General features: G+C 30.5%; 1 protein-coding gene across 1 annotated transcript in view; it reads left to right on the forward strand.

The window, feature by feature from the left end:
- Window positions 1-21,078, forward strand: part of LOC107440650 (uncharacterized) — a 173,189-nt gene that overhangs the window by 26,143 nt on the left and 125,968 nt on the right. The window contains exon 2 of the mRNA XM_071182324.1: window positions 13,075-13,144. The gene's annotated coding sequence lies outside the window, so the exon portion shown is untranslated. The remainder of the gene's footprint in view (window positions 1-13,074; window positions 13,145-21,078) is intronic.

The following is a 21,078-nucleotide window of genomic DNA, read 5'->3' on the forward strand; positions in this document are numbered from 1 at the left end:
TATATTCTAGCAATAAATACAAATACAATATGATATATGGAAAGGCATTTAGTACCTTGAGGAATTTTTCCTTGGTGTTTATATTATTTTAGAAAAATTTTGGAGTTATTTGTTTTTTTATAAGTATATTGTCAATATGCATTGACATAATAGTATAAGCTTGTTTGAAAATTTTAAATTATTGTTCTTTTGAAATTATTGTAATTATGAATTTATTTATTTGAAATTATTGTAATATCGTTTTTAGATCATATACTTCAAATTATGAAGGTTTATAGAAAATTGTATAAAGAGTAATATCTGACAATTTTGGATAAGAGAAACATCTGATATGATAGAAATGATATGATAGAATAAAAAAAAATAACGCCTTATAATTATTTCAAAAATTTTTAATTTAAAAATTAAAAGTAAAATTTGTACTTTTCTGTCTGGTCACTCAGCTCACAGAAATAAAATTAAAGATTTTTGAAATTCGACTTGCTAAACGGGTAATTTTTATTTACGAAATTCACATGATTTTTTTTTATTTGATTCGATTTCAATTTGTTTGAAATTCATTTCAATTTTAAGTCCTTTTTTTCGATAGCGTTTCTGTTGGCTTTAAACTATGACTATCCATTTTAGTAGAAAAATTACTCTCCCTCGAGATCTTTATTTTGTATGTTTATGTGTGAGTTGATGTCGAAAGTTACAGAAAAAAAAAGAGATGCAATAGATAGAGAGATTTAAATGTCAGATATAATATCTTGACATTTAAGTTAAAATGTTTGAAAATACGAAAAAATAAATTCAAGCGAGATATAAAAAGGATTTCCTAATGAGTTGATATAATGACATGAGGTTACCGTTACATATCATTAACGACTAAAATTACTTTTGCTTTACTTCTTCTTTTTATGTTATACTTTCTGTTTCCCTAAGTTTAAGTTTTTTTTTCCAAGTACAATTGATTATTTTTCAAATTCAGGTTTTTATTTCGTAAATATATTAACAAAATGTTCTTACATATACACCGAAGAGCCATTACATTATGACCACCCTGCTAATAACATGTAGGACCATCTTTAGCCTTCAAAACTGCTAGCACCCGCCGTGGCATTGATTCCACAAGGTGCTGATAGGTAGTCTGAGGTATCTGGTACTAAGCGCTCACCAACTGGTCCTGCAATTCCCTCACATTGCGAGGGGGTAGCGTGGCAGCACGAATTTGGTTTTCCAAGTAGGACCACAAATGCTCTATCGGATTAAGGTCATGTGAATTTGGGGGCCAAGACATGACTTGAAAGTCACTGGAATGTTCCTCGACGATTTGACCCTTATGACATGGTGCATTATCCTGTCGGTAAACACCATCCCCCGCAAGAAAAACTGTTGCCATGAATGTGTGAACCTGGTCTGCAACTATGTTTAAGTAGCTTACGGACGTCAGGGATTGTTCTATGAGGATTATGGATCCTAATGTGCCCCATGAAAACATTATTCCTGGGCGAGAAACCATGAAAACCTGGGTGAGCCCATTGTTATAGATAGAGGGTGGTCATAATGTAATGGCTCTTCGGTGTAAATTTCTTAAACAAAATGATCGCTTTTTTGAAAAATACCGTTTTTAAAAAAATTGACGATTATCCATACGGAGCAATCACGGAGTTGGTGAACGCAGTGAGCAAGGAAAGGAGTTTCTTCGTTTTGTAAATTTCTATAGCATAACAGTAAAAAAATCTCTCTGATGTACTGTTTCGATTGCCGATTATTATTAAACGAAAGTTGAAGTTAATATTAAGGAAAAAAAGATTTTTTTAAAATTATTTATTTATTCAATACTTAACAAAATTTCTACTACTATTTCTTCAATAAATCTAGACATGAATATAAATTATACTTTCAAAAACAATGATTTCTTTCTGGAATAAGATTGCATGGTATGCGTGCAAAAATTTAGTAACTTAGATTGGGTAGATAAATGTGGTTCGTAGATCTGCTGAGCAATCTATGAGTAGTGTGTTGTCTGCATAAATACTGATATTAATATATTTTTCTGTATAAAAAAATCCGAAGTAAAAGGAATATTTTATTCTCTCGGTAAAGATAAAATAGCGAAATTACGCACGCTAAGGTTTATGATTTATTATTCTTAAAACTTTCCTGCTACATCATTTCGACGTAAATATGTCAATTAAAACATTATTTATTGCCGATAAGACAGCAAATCGATAGTAGTTTTATCAAATAAGGAAGCATTATTTATACAAAGTTAATGTTCCTTAGTTTTTTTTTTTATCCTTTGTTGTACGAACAAGAATGAGTAATTAACGCCGATTATTTTAGTACTAGTCTATATTTATTAATATGCTAATGGTAATAAATAATATTCGATTACCTAAAATAAAATTGCTTTGATGATATTTTAATGAGTTTATTTTAGCTTTCGATTATTTGGGTTATCTATATTAGATTTTGGTGGATTAACCCTTCGACACAGAGTTTTTATTAAAACTTATTTTTTTCATTACTTTGTATTAATTTAGGTCAAAATAAATGCAAAATTCCATATTTAGCATTATAATAATTTATGGTTATGAAATACAGCATGAAACACCAGTGACATTTTCTGCTTTAAAGGTAAAATCTTCCCAACGCAGTTCTCTTTTAAATGCTAATTTTTCTAATTTGCAGTTATTTAGAACTAAGAGAAACAGTTATTCACCAGTGAAATTTATTTTATTTACAAAATCAATTATTTATACATTTTTGAATATGAATGAAAAAAAAAAATTCAAACTACTTTTTTTTGGATTTTACAGCATATTTTAGCACAACTATAATTCCTATAATCCAGAAGATTTTTTTTAGTAAGAGTTAAACTTTTCTTTATTATTAAAAGTACCAAAATATATTTTTACATGTAATTAGAGCGTGATATATGTATATATATATATTTATATATATATATATAATATATAAAAAATGAAGATAAAACAACGGAAAATTACAGACATATGAAAAAAGGGGGAAAAAATAATAATAAAAAATGCCGGAAAAAAAGGATAAAATTTTTTTTGAAAAATCCGGAAAATAAAAGATTTAATCTTTTCATGAGCCCACACGATTATATCCGCAAAAAATAGTGTTTTCTAATATTGTATCAATATATATATATATATATATAAGATCGTATAAAAAAAGAGTACTCCAAAAAGCGAAAAATCCTGAAAATTTGTGGTTTTTGTTTTTGGGTACATAGTAGAGCTGGGACGGACGCCAGCCCGGCCTAACGCAGGCTCGTTTACTGAAAGAAGATTTCAGGCTCGAACTGTTAATTAAATTTTCATAAACTCTTTTACTACTTTTAAACAAATGTTTCCTTCAGTTATTAAGTATAAAAAATATAAAACGTAAAAGAAAAGTACAGTAATCTGCTACTTCTGTTCGGTGCATTTATTTTGAAAGCTCTATTTGTACAATTACTTTTATTTAGATTGAGATTTTGATTTTTAGTTATTGTTTTAGTCATCTTAGAGTTTTAGTGAGTTTAGTTTACTCTTTGCTTTGTCTTTTACAAGCTAGTGATGAAAAGGTTTTAATGACTAAAAATTCCTTGTTTAAATTGTTAATTTTCCTTGTTTTTCCTTGATCCAAGTCCGAGAGGCGAGACTTCAAAATTTGGTCGTTATTTGACTATATCTTGTGCTCGGGTGAACTCGGGCTCGAAGTAATCCTGTGTATTTGGGGCTCGGTTGAAAATTCTTCTGGTTCGGGTTGGCCAAAACTCATTCCTAGAACAAAGCTTTTTTATTTTAATAATAAATTGTGAACCTCTAGAAACTCTATAACAAAGCTTTTATTTTTAGAGAGGAGAAAAATACGCAGTAACGCTGACTTTCCTTACTTCTTTCGACTTCCTGACTTTTATAAATAAAAATGACAATTTTTACTTTGAGCCCAATGCTTTTGAATTTGAATTGCAAATTTTGAACGACTAATGATTTTACAGTTGCTGAAGAGAGTTTCTTTTAGTGCTCAATTATAAAAATTTGACAATTTTCTGTCGGGATGCGAATAATTATAAAACTGTTATTAAAAAAGTCCACAAGTTTTAAATTTATATAACTTATGCATGTATTTGTTTATATGCTATTAAAATTACAAGATTATAAGTGAAGCTGTATAATTTTAAAGGTGTATAAGTCAAGTCAAACTTTTTGGGAATTAACCGTTTTTTGTAGAATTGTGAAAAATCTGCTCACAATATCATGAATTTATGAAAATAGGTTTTTGATTTTGTGAAAAACAAAACGAGGGAACAGGTTAAACTTTGTGTACAAAGTTCATTTTTGAGAAATTGTGAAAAATCTACTCATAAATATCGTGAGTTTAGTGATATAGATTCCTGATTTTGTGAAAAAGTCACAAAACGAATGGACTGTACATTTTTTTTTGTAAAGTTTTGAGAAACCTGTTTATAATTTCGTAAATTTAAGAAAATAGGATTCTGATTTTGAGAAAAAAATCCTAAAACAAGTTAAAATCCTAAAACAACAGATCAAACTTATTGTATAAAGTTCATCATTGAGAAATTGGTTAATATTTTAAAATATGGTCCTGATTTCGTGATGGAAAAAATGGACACTGTATGGAATAAATTAATGATTCCTTAAGAATTATTATTAACTTATATTTTTTATTCTCTCTCCATGGCGTTAATTATTGAAATTTAGATTGAAAATTATACCGACTTTTCAAAAACAAATAGTTAGCATAATTTATTTTAAAAACAACAATTTTTAAACCACGAATTCTAATTTAACAACTGATTAATGTCAGTTGAATATTGATTGTTATTTAATGGAATAATTAGAGAAATACGGAATATTCATAATTGCTATTGCACTATATTACTCCATTGTTACCCGCCATAAATTGTTCTATTTTGACAACAAGTTGGTTATCTAATTTTCAGAAGAGTTCACTATAAAATCGTTTTTATTTCTTTCTAGAACACAGAAAAAAACATCATTAAACGATTGTGCCTTCGAAATTTACTACAATGGTGAAGGAAAGTTATTAGTTACATTTCCGATAGACAATAATGCAATCTGAGTTTTAAATTGAGTTTAAATATATTGTTTGTTTTGGTTATAATTTTCCATACAATCACGCTAAAATTTATAAAAGCGCAAAGATTATATCACGATTTCCTGATTTTAACCATATTTGAAAAACTACAATCACGCAGATAATAAATAACCCGAGAAACAAGAAAACTAATTCGAACAATCAGCGCTGCGATCAAAAAGCCGGACTTTTAAGTTTTCATTGTTGGTTTCAAGGTTAGTTCTGCTTCGGGTTTATAAGCAGCTACGCAATTTTATCGCGAGAAAAATATCGCTGTGTTTTCGCGTGACACCAGTGACAAAATGAATGGTTCTCCAAACATTGACATTGGAATTTATTAGACGTACATATAAAACAATTACAAAGCGAAACAAAACAATTGAAGTTTTAGTTCGAAGAAATTGCAGCTGAAAATTATTATTATTGTGGTAAAAAACAAACATTTGAGAAACATTCGAAAGGTGATTTAGAGAAATGATGTAAAAAGAATAAGTTACTTGGAAATAATGAATACAAATTTATAAATTAGTTTTCAGATTTGACCCATGGTAGTGTACGTGCCGCTATTTTTGAAAGTGGAATAAGTCCTTTCGGAAAGATGTCCAAGCTTTTTAAAGGTTAGTGTTCAAAAATAAAATGTAAAAACATTGGCAAAGATGTTGGTGATGTTTTAACACTAAAGTTAGAGGAAACATCACAATGCAATAATGATTATTAAAATCGAAAAAACAAATAAATAACAAGTAAAAACAAATTCGAACAATCAACGCGGCGATCAAAAACTATGCATTTAAATGTTCATTGTTGGTCTTAAGGTTAGTTCCACTTTCGGATTGGAAGCATCCACGCAATTTTGTCGCGAAAAAATATCGCCATGTGTTTGCGCGACACCCTAAACAAACTGTATAGTTCTTAAAACATTGACACCGGGTTTCATTAGGCGTACACATGAAATAATTACAAAACGGAACAATTGAAGCTTCATTTCAAAGAAACTATAGCTGAAAACTAGTATTATTGGTGCTAAAAAACAAGAAACATTTGAGATCTGTTCGGAAGTTGATTTAGAAGTAAAACGAATAAGATATTTGAAAATAATGAATAAAAATTCAAGAAGTTTATAAATTAGTTTTTAGATATGACCAACGGTAATGCATTTGCCATTATTTTTGAAAGTGGAATAATGCCATTTGGAAATGGAATAAGTTCGAGGTTTATAAGGGTTAGTGTTTAAATGAATTTAAAAATATTGGTAAAAGAAGGGTGATGTTTTAAACACAGTAATTTGATGAAACATAACAAGGCGACAATGATTATTAAAATTGTAAAAGATTAAACAAATAAACGGCTTTATAGTTACAAATGGACTGATTCCACTTTCAAAAAGAAAAAAAAAGAAGCTGCTAAGAGCTGTACACATTCATCTTCAAGAAATGAAAACAACTTGTTTCGAAAGTTTTGTCACATATTTCAAATTTGCCCAATACATTCAGAAAACTTGATCCAACTTAGAACTGTAATATTGTTCAAATTTGTTGCCAACTTACTACGGTGCTAAATGAACCATGCTTCTGCTTAAGATTAACCATCTTACAATAAAGTTTAAGAATTTCGATTTTCACAAAATCAGGATTCCATTTTTACAAATTTATGAAATTCTGAAAAAGTTTTTCAGAACTTCACAACCATGAAACCTTTAAACAGTAAGTAAGAATTAAGCTCTGAAACTAATAAACAGTTTCGTCGCATTCGGAGAGTTTTACATCGATACAATCTGAGAAACTTATTAATGAGATTCTAAATTCTCTTTTAAACATCGTTGGAATGAAACCTTTCTTTTTATAGTTTATAAAAGTCAAACAGTTTTATTGTTTTGCTGTCTGCTAAAATTTGGTTTGAAAGAAAAGTAAAAAATTAGATTTAAAAGTAAGGTTTATGAGAATACTATGCTTCCGCAGAGTTTTCTTTATTAAAAAATCTTTTCAATTTACTTTTAAAAAAATATTCCAAACTGTAAGATTCAATTTGCCCGCAAACGATTTTCAGAAAATTCAGTTTATTGCCAGATTCATCGACTTGGAATACTTTCAATGAAAAAAAAAATTCTTAATAGGATTTCTTATTTTCTCGAAATATCGCGCAAAAATTTTATATACTTTTAATACTTTTATATATGCACTTTCACTCTGAAAATTTAAACGCTTTGAATCCACTCAAACAAAATTGACTTTGAAATCGAAAGATTTTCCGCGTCTCATTCGAGGAGGCTTATATCTGCAGAATCGTTGCTTCAAAGAAACACAATAAGTTTTCTAAATTCGCTTCTAAAATATGGTAGCAATTCAAATTTATATGCGACTTCAAAAGTCATTCCATTTTTAAAGCTGAATTTGCTTCTCTTGGAGGCTTTAGTGCCAGGAACTTCATATATACAAGCTCCTGTCGCGCCAAGGAAAAATCTTCTCGTCAATCGAGTTATCCAGTTGCCATAGGCAACGCCCTCTAGGAGCGCCAAAAAGAAAAAAAATACTTATTGCCACGATTTTGAAGTTTTCTTTCAAGAAGCTTCTATCACAATTTCTTTCTAGGGCGCGATAAGAACTATGAAAGAAAAAAAAGGAGAAAATTTGAAGTAAACTTGAAATTCAAGGAACCTCTTCAGAAACATTCGTTAAAGTTTTTTTTCTCCCTTTTTTCATGTTTTATTTATATTTATTTATTTATTTATTTTTTGTATTTGGTATAAGATTTGAAAGTTAAAAGTGGTTAGGAGAGCTGAAAAGGTAGCCATTGTTGAAGATATTTTCGCCTCGCTTCTTGAAATGAACTACCTGGATGGATGGAACAAAACTTTACAATTCGGTTCAATAGTTCATTCTTAAGACAAAAAAGGATTCTTTGAATCAAAGAATGGAACAAAAAGGAGTTAGAATTTTTTTTCCTTCAAAAAAGAACAGTATCGGATTCACTTGTATTGCAAAAAAATTTTTAAAAAATTCTATATTGTCAAATGAGCCATGAGAAAACTTTTTGATCACACAAGTTTTTTAAATTATGACAATTATATAATGATAATTAATTATATATTATGCTAACATGATTTTGCCTGTGCACTAGTAAGCACTGAACTTTTCTATTCGACATTTCCATACACATATCTACTCTTTGCATAGATAAAATAATTCTTTTTTATCTAATTTACACACTATAAACAATTATAGGTTCCGAATTCTCTTATTAATAAGAACAAGTAAAATTAAAAAAGAAAATTTTTTCATTTGAAAGAGAACAGTTTTCTGAATCGTTTGGAACATAATATCATTATTTTTTCTGTAAAAGCACGAAAAAATAAATGAAATTTTAAAACATAAAATTTAACGTATTTTATTTTAATGTTTTCTCAAAACACAATGTCATACTTTTTCAATGCTGTTTTTTTCAAAAACTGATAAACACATTGGAGTAAATTTTGGTAGAGGAGAAGTATTTACATAATTCTACACAGTAAAAACCTGAATAAAAAAAATTTGGAAAAAATAATTTTCTTAATTGAATATATTTCGGCAAACTGAAATATTTTTCCCATTCTTGAATGAAAATACAAGTTCACTTAAAAGAACACATAATGTAATGTAAAATAAAACTAACTTCAATACAATTTCATAAACTTTAGAACAGCAATGTATTAACCACTTTCTTATGATTTAGTTCCACATGGCTTCCAAATTTTGCATTACTTATGATTAATCTTTTGTAGTACTTTAGAATTTAAATCTACACCACAGTTGTGCACATACAATTGTATTAGTTCAGATTATCTAATTACTTGCGTTAGAACGAGATGATGCCCAAGTCTTAGCACTGCTCCTTAAAACTCAGATAATGTCTCCGTTACAGAGACATCACTTCTGAAAAATAAACTAGTTTCACCTGGTTAAAATGCAGATTACTAATCCTAATTAGTTTAAGCTTGAAGAACCTCCAACGCTTTTATATTTAACCGACTAAGACTAGATCTAATTAGTCCTAGTCGGTTAAAACTCGAAGTTACACATGTCGACAAAGCAATCTATTACTAGAAAATAGGTAAATAACTCTTTCTTAGTATAATTGTCTCGAGCGATTTTGGGATTCTGAGATTTTTTATTCCTATTCTGAGAATTTTTAAAGGTTAAAAACCACTACCCGATAACCCTAACAGTAATATTTTTTTTTAGAATTATGGTTTATTGCCTAGTACACTTATATTATTTTAAATTTAAAGGTCATTGCAAGGTATTTCGAACACTTATGTTTGGTAAAATATATCGTCTGGATAATAATGTTATCGTAGATAGTGGAGAGATGGTGCATAGATTATGTTATTTGATGTTCATTGAGCGCGAAAATTTCCTGACATTGCAATAATGCAAAGGGACAGAAAATAAAGTTAGCATGATTAGACCCAGTTTTAACCGGTTAACGGTATATGCGTTGGAGTTTCTTTGGGCTAAAGCCGGCTATGATGCATACCTTTAAATAATTAAACGCAGGTTTATCACTCAGTCTTGCGCTATCTGTAACGTCACAGGACAAAATTCGTCGTTCTTCTTCGAAACACAAAAAGTCTAATTTCCATATTTTGTAAGCATTTTCGAAAAGACTTCTTGGTACAATGGTTTGCCTTTCATTCCTAAAATATCAATTTTTATAATTGGACCTATGCAAGTGACGTCATCGAAGGTAAATCGTGCCTTTTGTCAATTCAGGAGCCAATCAGTTGCAACACACGCGCAATTATAGATATCCAATTAAGACTGATTTAAAACACATGGTTAGGCATAAACACTTCACTTCTTCTCGTGTTGCTAAGACCCAATTATAATAAAATATTAATTTCCCATTTTTTGTGTGTTTATTTTAACTGAAATATAAATGTTTGTTTGTTTATGTTTTTAATAATGTGTTTTAAATGTGAATTGTTTATCTAAAATTTAGAACATTGCAAACGTAAATAAATAGAAATGAAAAAACATTTGCAATTATAAAAAATAAATAAAAAGCAAGGAGTGGAAGGAACATTGCAAGGAATTTAAACTGGTCCTCTTCCTCCACTGTCTAAGTCCCCGGGACAACTGCCTCACTCTCCCCACTTTGAGAACGGCCTAAGTAATATCTATTATCAGACAATGCTTTTTTTCTCTATCAGTTAATGTTTTTTTTTTTTAAGTTTCATTTATTTTAACTAAAAAAAGAATAAGAAATCTTCATTAAAAATTTTCATATTAAAAACCAATAAAAAAAACAGCAAGAGTTATAATTAACCCTTTGGCTATAATTTCAGCAATCCCTCAGATAAAATTTTTTATAAACTTCTTAAGCGAGTTAAGACATAGCCATTGGCTCCAGAACACGTCATTTGCCAACAAATTCATATAGTCAGCAACATAAAAGAACAAATTAACTACCTCCATGTACTGAGTATACCTAACTCGTAACCTAACATAGCCATTGGCTACAGAACCCGTCATTTGCCAACAAATTCATATAGTTAGCAACATAAAAGGACAAATTAACTACCTCCATATACTGGGAATACCTAACTCGTAACCTAACGTAGCCATTGACTACAGAACCCGTCATTTGTCAACAAATTCATATAGTCAGCAACATAATAGAACGAATTAACTACCTCCATGTACTGAGTATACCTAACTCGTAACCTAACATAGACATTGGCTACAGACCACGTCATTTGCCAACAAATTCATATAGTCAGCAACATAATAGAACGAATTAACTACCTCCATGTACTGGGAATACCTAACTCGTAACCTAACGTAGCCATTGACTACAGAACCCGTCATTTGTCAACAAATTCATATAGTCAGCAACATAATAGAACGAATTAACTACCTCCATGTACTGAGAATACCTAACTCGTAACCTAGCATAGCCATTGGCTACAGAACACGTAATTTTCCAACAAATTCATATAGTCAGCAACATAATAGAACGAATTAACTACCTCCATGTACTGAGTATACCTAACTCGTAACCTAACGTAGCCATTGACTACAGAACCCGTTATTTGTCAACAAATTCATATAGTCAGCAACATAATAGAACGAATTAACTACCTCCATGTACTGAGAATACCTAACTCGTAACCTAGCATAACCATTGGCTACAGAACAGTACTGTTGCAAACAAAGTCACGTTGTTATAATGAAGAAGAACTAGAGAGAGTTAACTATGAAGACTTTCATCAAACAAGATACTCAGATTACTATCTAAGAAGGCCAAAATAGTAACATAGAATTTTGGATTATTCGTAACTTTTGCCAATAATTTTGCTTGTTCGTAACATGCCGAAAATTATATACACATACACTTTTCCATTAATCATTAAAATAAACTACAAAAGTCACTATCTGTAATCTGTAATTACAAAATCTGTAGTCACAATCTGTAACCACAAAAGTAAGTTGTAAAATAAACTTTATATAAACTTTCTTTAAGCAAGTTAAAACATTGCTATTGGCTACAGTTGTTGCAAACAAATTCATGTTGTCAGTATGAAGAAAAACTAGTTAACTATAAAGACATCCATCAAACAAGATACTCGGATTACATAATTCGTTGGTTCAGAACTAATAGCAAAAAGTTACGTACAAGACACTGACTTGTTTGTAACTCTTGTCACTTATTTTGCTTGTTCGTAATATGGCAAGATATGTATACATGCTAATTTTTTACCATTAATCAATAAAATAAACTTCAAGGGCCATTCTTATTTCCTATGGCCATAATTATAGTGGTATAGTAACCTCTTAGATAAACTTCATATTAACTTTTTTTAAACAAATTAAACATAGCCATTAACTACAAAACAGAACTGTTGCTAACAAATTCGTGTTGTCAGTATAAAGAAGAACTAGTTAACTATAAAGATCACCACAGACTCGAAATATCTAACTCCTTGATTCAGAACCAATGGCAAAAGGTAACGAACGCGAGAAGTTACAGACAAGAAACTAGCTTGTTCGTAAATATTGCCACTGATTTTGCTTTTCGTAACATGCCCAAAACTATACACATATAATTTTTTCCCATTAATCTATAGTATAAACTACAAAAGTCATTATTACTTCCTTTTTCCATAATTACAGTAATCTGTCAGATAAACTTTCTTTAAACAAGTTGAAACATGGCCATGGGCTACAGAACAGAACTGTTGCAAACAAACTCATGTTGTCAGTATAAAGAGAAGAACTAGTTAACTATAAAGACTCTTCCATCAAACAAGATACTCGGATTACCTAACTCGCTGATTCAGAACCAATGGCAAAAAGTTACGAACAAGAATTCCCGATTAGTCCTTGTAATATACTCCCCGAAGGGTCATTTAGCAATTTTTTTTTCCTTTTACCATTCGTTGTTTTAGTTCGCAGGAGAAAATGATGAAGTTAGTTACTACATACGATTTATCGATTTGGAAATATTAGTGGAATAGAAAGTAACGTCTCTTTTAATATCAACAAATGTAGGTCATATCATCTTGATGTGTTTGAAGCAAATATTTATGTTATTATTTATTAATTTAAGTAAATACGTATAAGTTTTTCGTGATTACCGTCCTTAATATATATATATTAGAATTATTTTTATTGTATGACAATTGTATGATATTGTTTTAGAATATTATTTATATTATGACATTCGTTAATTAGTTCGAGAATGTTTAACTGTTAATTTTTGTAATAAGGAAACCATGTGGACCGACTTACTGCCCGCTGAAACGCGACTACAGAGCAGCATAGTACAATGGTAGTTAATATTATATAAAAATATAATATTAAATATGAAAGAAATTAAACTCTTTAATATTTGAAACGTTCACTTATTTATCTGAATATTTATTCTTAATGTTCCCAATTGTTAAAAATAAATTATAAAATATTTCTTCTTTTATTATAGGCAGCTCGTGATATAATTAATGCCAGCCGTATTGGAATAAATAACGAATGGAATTTGCTTTGTTTATATGGTATGTAATATTCATTTTATATCGTAAACTGAGCCCGTAATAGTTAGTGAACTTAACTTATTTAAAAACCATAATAATAATTTTACAGATTTCTTATAATGTTTCTATGTTTTACATGTAGTAATTGTGAACAGTTCACTTGCCATAGTCAAAGCAATATAAAGTGAAATATTTTCCCATAGAAAATATTAAATTTAAACCATTCTGAAAATTACAGCTCTAAAATTTAATATTAAAAAATAAAATTAACGACTTTTTATGTAACATTTTAGTAATTTGTTATCACATCATGAAACTAAAAAGAGGATTCATAAATTGTTACGTATCAGTAGTATTTATACCTTACCTATTTTTGTTAAATTGTCCCTCAAATTTGGTTTGCTAACGTTTAGTTTTATTTACTAGTTGTTTTGAAATTTTTGATTTGTAGTGGTGAAAAAATTACGTAATATGAAAAACACTAAACTAAAAATAACTAAAATTTCGCTACCACTAGAAAATATCTCTTTGCAAAGCGGAGCAAGTTGTCATCTTTGGAATATCTATTAAAATTTTCACCATAAAATTTGAGAAATTATCTGCATGAATAAGCTGGCATCGTTTTAAAACAAATTAAGTTTTTAAAAAGTCTTAATTTTTTTTTTCAAGAGCTACTCGACCGATTTCACTCAATTTTGTTTTAAATTGAAGCTACATGCTTTAGAATGTAAACATTTGTAATAATGGCATATTTCAGAATTGGATGCCAGTCCATTTGGCATATTTCCAATAGCCTATTTCAGCACTGTACTCGTACTAATATTCAGCTTTTTGTTGTTGTTATTAAAATAAATTATGAAATTCATTTAATTGTTAAAAAATATATTGTGAATGGAATTATGTTTGGATAAATAAGTTTTATAATTCAGCGCAGAAATGTTTCGAACTGTTAAAATAATTTTAAAAGTTATGGCAAAATGCTCAAAAAGTAAATTTTATATTAAAGGGGACTAAACTTACGACCGCTCTCTGACTAAACTCTAAGGGCCCTCTCTTCCAGATTGAAGCTAGCCCCCTCATATTTTAGGACAAATTTGTCCAAATAAAGTATGTTTGTCCTGAGAAAGTACGTTTTTGTGTTTGGTTTCTTAACTTTAATGATCCGCTATAGGAATAGAAGCATACTTAAATTCGATCATTAACGTGAAAATCCGTTCATTAGATAATAAGTTATTACGGTGTTACGTTTTTCATTTTGCGTTGTATGACTACTTACTCTTATGTGTTTCATCAAAACAATTAATTGATAATATAGCTAGTATTTGAATCACTCATGGTAAATTGTTTAGACGTATTGCCTATAGGTACTTAACCCTTTCGCGCCATCTGTCACAAAGACGGGCCAGCATCAGGGTAAAAAGATCAAACCGGTAACCAAAGTAGCTCTTTAGCAGTTTATTTGTGGGCGGGGTTATAATTGTTTGATTTATTTAATTCACCATTACTTTACTTCAAAATAAAATTATTTAGTTATACTTTGAACTAACATTGATTATATACAACGAAGAGCCATTACATTATGACCACCCTCCATCTGTAACAATAGGCTCGCCCAGGTTTTCATGGTTTCTCGCCCAGGAACAATGTTTTCATGGTGCACATTAGGACCCATAGTCCTCATAGAAGAATCCCTGACGTCTGTAAGCTACTTGAACATAGTTGCAGACCAGGTTCACCCATTCATGGAAACAGTTTTTCCTGCGGGGGATGGTGTTTACCAACAGGATAATGCACCATGTCATAAGGGTCGAATCGTCATGGATTCTATGGAACATTCCAGTGACTTTCAAGTGACTTGGCCCCCAAATTCACCTGACCTTAATCCAATAGAGCATTTGTGGTCCTACTTGGAAAACCAAATTCGTGCTGCCACGCTACCCCCTCGCAATGTGAGGGAATTGCAGGACCAGTTGGTGAGCACTTGGTACCAGATACCTCTATCTATCAGCACCTTGTGGAATCAATGCCACGGCGGGTGCTAGCTGTTTTTAGGGCTAAAGGTGGTCCTACATGTTATTAGCAGGGTGGTCATAATGTTGTGGCTCTTTGGTGTATATGATTAAATTAACAATAATTAAAGTAAAAGCAAAGTAAGTCTGTTAAATTAGCAACGTTTACATTTAAGCTACCGTTTTTTATTTATTTACATCCTGATTCTGATTTTGTACGAATGCTTTTATGAATCACCCGTCCCCAAGGGGTTAAGTGCCGTATAAAATGTACCCGTAAGCTATACATTTGCGAATCTTTCGCCATAATATATTAACTCTAGTTTTGCTTGCTTTCTATAAATTGCGCTTTCAAATACAATGCGACTGTTTTAAACTGATGCCACCTAAAGAAAATAAGAATAAAACGATATAAATCTTTTTCTTATATTTAACTTAAAAAGAATTGATACAGAAAATTTAATTATCCTGAATCGAATTATTTTCAGTTCAAACCGAATTTAAAACTTTTACATACATATAAAAGTATAGACTGTTAAAATTTCTTTTCTGCCATAATAACGCCTTTAGTTTACATTCCCTCCAAAGAAAAACAAAACAAAAACCTATTGTTGTATCACTCAAGGTCAGGAGTACTAAAATATATCTTTCTTTTAAGTCTGACTTCTCGTAAAGTTATTTATCCTTTTTTCTTCAGACGACTTTTTTCCTTAATACATTAGTGACTGGATGATAATCTTTTGCTCGCGTTGATTACCTATCACGGTCACGGTTTTGTGAGTTTTGCAAACGATTTTTTTTTCTTTTTAAATTATTCTTTGAGAGCCTTTTCTAAGCCGAAACGCAACGGTTGTTGTTCACTATTTTTTTACTGTTTTTCTTCTTTCCGAGTTAACTTCTTTTTTTTTCATTGCCACCGGTGTTTTCAGCCATTTCCTGTCAGGTGTAGAATAACTTTTTTTTTGTCATGACAAAGGTCGAATCCGGGAACTTTAAACCATGAAGAAGATTTCTTAGTAAAGAGTTTGTTTTCACACGTTAAATAATAGATAAAAGAGAAGTTAATAGTTAACATGCATTATTTAACAAAACAAAAATAAAACAGGAATACATTTTTGAGCGAATGTGCCAAGTACAAAACAAATGTGCTGAAAGAATTATTGACCGAAAAATTTATGATTTGTGTATCATTTCTTAGTTAGTTTACATGTTAATTTTATAAACATATAACTTTCAGAATTACATGCTGAAAATATATATTTTTGATTCAAATAAGTTACAATATAGGGATATAAATGAAATTAGTTCAAGTTTACTACTATCAGTAATATTTGGAAATGGAAAGATAATTAAATTAGAGTTTATAAATTTTGAATCATAATCATTCCAGAAAGTTGATATATTGAATCATTAATGTGAAAATTTTTCTTAGATAAATAATGTAATGAAACAATTTTATAAAATAAAGACTTTTCGTCAAGAAAAAATATCTGTATTATGAATAGAAAACTTATTCTATCTGGAAAATTAAAATTTTTTTTACTAGATCAAATAAAAAAAGAATCTTGAATTTTAAATTTTTTTTTTAGAATTTAGTTATTAATGAACTCTTATTTCTTTTTTGATCTTAAATATAGATAGTTATTTCAAATTTAAACCCGTAAGTTATGATATATCTTTTTTAACAGACTATACAGTGGCGTAGCTAGGTAGCTAAGGGCCCTGGGGCAAATTAAAAAATAGGGCCCCACTGCTATGTAAACTGATTAGGTTTTATCAAATAAAAATATGAAATTTTTCCAAATACTTTAAAAATGCTAAGTTACTTAAGCTCTTTTTTGTGCACTGCAGGGCAGGTAATAAAAATATTAAACAGTAACAACATAAATTACAATTAATACTTGGTGTAGGTTTGGCTAATAAAACGAAATAGAGAATATTCAAGGGTTTATTATATAAAGGTCGGGCCTACCAACTGACTAAATAACAATTATATTTAAAAAAAATTTCCTAGCTTTAGTCTTCGCAAAAGTATCAATGACTTCGTTTAAATCCAGGCTTGATGCGGTTTTGTTTTCAATTGCTATTAGCGATAAATGTTGGAGTCGAGTTTGGCCCATATTATTTCTTAAATAATTTTTAATTATTTTTAATTTGCTAAATGACCTTTCAGCTGCTGCAGAAGTGACAGGAATTGTAAAGAATAATAACATTGCTGTAAATACTTCCGTTAGGTCAAATTCTAGCACTCCATATTTGCTCATTATTTCCCTACATAATTGGTGAACAGTCCATGCTTGAGTTTGTTGAGATAAAACTAGGTGGTAAATATTAATAAATTGAAGTGAAAAACTAGGGCCTATTATATCTGAATATTTTCTTTGGAATTCGTCACACTTTTGTAATAAAGTTGCTTCATCAACATGTAATAAAAATGTTGGTGTTAGAAAATCGAATATATGACAGACTGCACTCATACCAATAAAACGTGTATCTAATTGAGATATTACTGTGTCTAGTACATTATTGAAAATCTCAATTTTAAATATTTTTTCTCGGTTTGGAAATCGGTGATCAGCAGCTAATTCATCAAAATGTTTTTTAACTTTTCTTTGCCTTTTTTCTTGAAAATGGGTATCAATACCATATTTTCTTGCAGTTTCACTGGCTTTGCACTTGAATAATTCGAAATCATTTCTATAAATTTGCAACTTTGCTTTGGTCTCTGCTAAAACTTTACTCGCCTCGCCCAAATTGATGTCGCATTTTTGTAAAGTTTTGGATGCATAATTGATGTCGTATAGATTAGGAGTAGCTAAGCGAAATGTAATGTAAAACAAACAAAAGTTAAAAAATTTGTAAAAAAAGCACTTAAAATCACAATAGCTTTCGAACAAATTAGAATTTTGACGGAAAAAAAAACTCACTGTTAAATTCAGAAACAAATGTTGCCCTTTCAGCATGCCAAATTTCAACTTCTTATTTACATATTCCTGTGGTCTGTAGAGCAATCCGTGTGGTATTTTCCTCCCGCAACAAGTTTAACAGTTAGAAATTATCGCGTTTTATAATTTGCGTTTAGTTCACAAATAGAAGTAGCTCTTTCAGCATGTCAAATACAGTCAAACCCCGCTATAGTGAACCTTCAAGGGACCGAAATTATGGTTCACTATAACCGGGAGTTCACTATATCCGTTCCTCAGACAATTTAACTAATGGTTCCAAACTCCTCCTTTTATTATACATTATTTAAATAAATGACTGAAAAATAATAGATATGTAGTAACAAAATATGTGTTAACTTTTATTTTTATTGCAAATATTGGCTTGATTACATCCATTTTTCAGTTTATGTCCATCTTATCTTAAATGAAGAACGTTTTACATTTACTGCTCGTCATAGTTTAATTTGTGACACTTATTTGCAGGATTCCTTAACTGAACTGAGAGTGTAAACGAGTTGAAATTCGTGCCTTATCTTCACAGATTAGTGTCCACCCCTTTGACCATTAATTAATAACTACGCATTCCAATGCTCTCTCTCTGATAGGAAAGAAATATTGACCCCTTACAGTTGCAACATCTGCTGGTGTTGGCCTTTGTTTAAGGATGGGAAAGTGAGATAAAAGAAGCAAACAAGAAAAATGCTTATTGCTATCTTCCCTGCTATATATGGCTTTAAAAATCGGTTTATGTATTTATTTTGAAGTAGAAATTTCAAAATTATTATAAAAAAATTAGTCGAAGACAGAAAAAAGTTCATTATATCCGATTTCCTCTCTTCCTTTGATTCACTATATCCACAAAAAATAACATTATACATGTACAGCAAGGCACGGGAGCGAACTTTTCGTTCACTATATCCGGGAGTTCACTATAGCGGGGTTCAACTGTATTTCTAATTGCATTTCAGCGGGATTACTGATCGACCAAATGTGGTATTTTTTACTGCAAGTTTANGGAGAGGGTCTCCCTTGGTATTCTAAGAGCTGGAAGCTCTTACTGGAAAACAATGCCTATTTCTTTTGTTTTTAAATAAAGTTAAGTTTTATTGTTTTAAAAATCTGGTCTGCTTATTTATTGGAAAGGAAAGGCATTACAGAGACCATGAACGATCTCCTGCCCACGGACCTGAATTAATGTACCTACTGCAGGTGACTTGCATTTTTTCACGATATTTCGCGTTATACAATGAGCTGTAGCCGAAATCTATAGATTTGACACGATTTATTGACTTAACGGACATCAATATGAGTGGTAAAATCAAATAAAATTGAACCACTATATTGACCAGTACAAAAAAGTTTATTGACATTAGCTTACTTACTCCTGATACAGCATTAATTTTTTAACCGTTCTCGAAAAAAAAATCTTAACTCGAATTCACAATAAAACGCACATCGATGAATAATAAAACGCACACATCATATCCGCCAAATTGACAACACTGCCAACCTACAGAAAGAATTTAGGGGAATTCCATAGGCATAACTTTTGAATTTCTCTCAACTGAGTTGTCATGATTAAAGTGGGGTTGCAACCTGTCATATTTATTTTGAAAATGGGAATATTTTGAAAATTTCCAAAAGTTCAGTTCGATCGAGATTTCTGGTGAGGATTCGAGGGCCCCCTGAGCTTGAGGGCCCCGGGGCACTGCCCCGCCTAGCCCCTTGGTAGCTACGCCACTGAGACTATATCACTAAATGCTTATGTATACAATTGCTAGTGATTGTTACATGCGTTCAAATCCTTAGATTTTCCTTGTGAAAAATATTACTTTTCTTTACTTTCCGTCTGGTATGATAAGATCTTATTTATTTATTATAAAATGGCGTTATTTTGTAATTTTGTTCGCGCGTGTTCAGGTATACTTAATTTGTTCTAAATTAGGTTGTTAGAAAAGTTCTGCAACACTTGCGGAAATTTTGAAGTTTCATGAATTTTCATTTTATGTTGTTGTTTTGTGGTGTTCCTAGTTTAAACTTTCATGAATAAGCTCTAAGTTAATTTGGATAAAACTAAACTTCGAGTTTTCATTCGTTATTGCTATAAACGAGATCTTTCAGCAAGGAATGCTGCAAGGGGTGTTACAGAACTTTTTAACAACCTAATATTTATTTTTCTGCCGCTTTCTGCTTATACTGACCACAGTGAAATCATAAGTGAAATTTCCGTTACCATTGAGCTTTAGGTGTGAGTTTTTTGTCGTTTCCTGTTCTTGTAACGCAAATGTAGGTTAATTTCTCTCATATCGATTTAACTGACCGAGTATTTTCAATTTGGGTAATATTGTAAAAATGTTTCTTCTCAATGAATTACTTTCTCATCGGATAACCAGGAGGAAAACTGTTTTTTCATTAGAAATGAGCCGTACGAATGGGTTGTTTAACGGAAAAAATAAAGCAGAACTAATTCAAGCCATTTTAAGTTTAGTAAGTACCATGCAAAGGTTTTTAAACATCATGTATATTCACCGACAATAGCTGAAGATATTTATCAATTCCATGCCATATACAACACAAAAGCATCTGTGGTGTAAATCGACGTTTAAGGAGAAAATAGAACTTATTAAAGCCATTTTAAGTTTATTAAGTACCATGGAAAGGTTCCGAAACATCATGCACATTCACCAACAATAGCTGAAGATGGTAGTAAATTTCATGCCATAAACAACTCACATCTGTGGTTTAAATCGATGCTTAAAGGAGAAAAAGAATATCTTCCAATATATACATCTAAATTCGATTGAAAACCTCTCATGAGGCTATATTCACCATTGGAACTCATTCTCCCCTTAAAAGAAATAAGTAGACCCTCTAATTAGATAGACTTTAAATTAGATTTCGGGTGTTGACAGTCGAAATATCCCTGAAGTCATTACTGGGTTCATTTAGTTGTTTTATTCGAACAGACAGTTCTCGAACGACGGCTAATTGCATTCCCTGT

This window comes from Parasteatoda tepidariorum, chromosome 6 (assembly GCF_043381705.1).
Source record: "Parasteatoda tepidariorum isolate YZ-2023 chromosome 6, CAS_Ptep_4.0, whole genome shotgun sequence".
In the NCBI taxonomy this organism is placed as follows: domain Eukaryota; kingdom Metazoa; phylum Arthropoda; class Arachnida; order Araneae; family Theridiidae; genus Parasteatoda; species Parasteatoda tepidariorum.